This window comes from Arachis ipaensis, chromosome B05 (assembly GCF_000816755.2).
Source record: "Arachis ipaensis cultivar K30076 chromosome B05, Araip1.1, whole genome shotgun sequence".
Taxonomy (NCBI): domain Eukaryota; kingdom Viridiplantae; phylum Streptophyta; class Magnoliopsida; order Fabales; family Fabaceae; genus Arachis; species Arachis ipaensis.
The window spans coordinates 10736943-10738900 of NC_029789.2; positions in this window are offsets into that span (position 1 = coordinate 10736943).

The following is a 1958-nucleotide window of genomic DNA, read 5'->3' on the forward strand; positions in this document are numbered from 1 at the left end:
TTTAAGTAAATTAATAACTGAAAGTTGTTAGATGATTTAACTGATTTAACTAAATTTTTATCTAATGGTTTTCAGCTATTAACTTCACATGAAATCAACCGCACCTGAATTTTCAACTATATAGGTATTAAAAAACCATAGCGAGAAGTTGTGCACAAAAATTAATTAAAAATTAAAAAAAAAAAGAAAATAATGGAGTCCAGTCCACAGGAATATATATATATACTTGGTTGGATATAAGCCACGTATAGGATCGATGGTGCCTTGTTCTTGTTAGTGTTGCAAGTGTAAGAAGTGTTGAAGTAAGTCCCACATCAAAGAAAGCAAGGAAGAGTGATGAGTTTATAAGATGAGAGACCCATTAACTTGACACCTTAAGGTTTTGAGTTGGATGTAGTGTCTTCTCATCTTATGTTATCTCACTTGATTCCTCCCTGAAATCTCCCCGGTGGTCGAGAGCTCCTCACGGTTGGCCCAACAACTGGTATCTGGAAGCTAATACTAATACTAGTAGGATGATCACTCTTAATGGTCCTAATTATGATTTGTGGAAATCAAAAATGAAAGATTTGCTTTATGTCAAGAATTTTCATCAACCAGCTTTTGGTACAGAGAAGCCTAATGATAAATCTGATGATGATTGGACTTTGTTGCATAGACAAGTCTGTGGATATATTAGGCAGTGGGTTGACGATAATGTGTTAAACCATATTATTGGAGAGACACATGCTCGGACTCTTTGGATTAAGTTTGAATAGTTGTATGCTCGAAAAACTGGAAATAACAAGATGTTTTTGATCAAGCAGTTGTTGGCTTTGAAGTATACAGATGGGACATCAATGACAGATCACTTGAATAATTTCCAAGGAATTATGAATCAGTTATCTTCCATGCGTATCAAGTTTGATGAAGAGGTTCAACGATTGTTACTTCTTGGCTCCTTACCAGACTTGTGGGAAATTCTCAGAATGTCATTGTCCAATTCTGCTCCTGATGGTGTAATCTCTATGGATCTTGCCAAGAGCAGTGTTTTGAATGAAGAGATGAGAAGAAAGTCACAAGGTACATCGACTACACATTTAGATGTTCTTGTTTCTGAGTCTAGGGGGAGAAGCAAAAGTCGAGGTCCTAAAGGTAGAGATCAAAGCAGAAGCAAGTCTCGAGGAAAGTATAAGAATATTGAATGTCATCATTGTGGTCAAAAGGGACGTGTGAAGCATGTTCCAGATATTCGGTTGAACTTACTTTCTGTTGGTAAGTTGTGTGATGAAGACTTAGATAGCTCATTCTCTCGTGATAGTTGGAAGCTCACCAAGGGTTCCATAGTTATTGCTAGAGGTACTCGACACTCTACTCTTTATTTAACTCAAGCAGATTGTGAAAGATGTTAATGCTGCTGAGTTTGTTTGTTGATGAAACTGATTTATGACATAAGAGATTATGTCATATGAGTGAGAAGGGCATGAATATGTTATCCAAGAGGAATCTTTTATCTGGTTGTAAGGTTGCTTTGCAAAAGTGCAACCATTACTTTGCTGGGAAACAGAACAGGGTTTCTTTCAAGAGTCACCCACCTTCAAGGAAGTCAGAGATACTTGACTTGGTGCATTCTGATGTATGTGGGCCGATGAAGACAAGAACACTTGGAGGGTCTATCTATTTTGTAACCTTTATTGATGATCATTCTAGGAAATTATAGGTTTACACTTTGAAGACCAAAGATCAAATTTTGAATGTGTTCAAGCAATTTCAAGCTTCTGTTGAAAGAGAAACTGGGAAGAAGTTGAAATGCATTCGTACTGACAATGGTGGTGAGTACTCAGGTCCATTTGATGCTTATTGTAAAGAGCATGGTATAAGACATCAGAAGACTCCTCCGAAGACTCCTCAGTTGAATGGCTTGGCTGAAAGGATGAACAGAACATTGGTTGAAAGAGTTAGGTGCTTATTGTCACAGT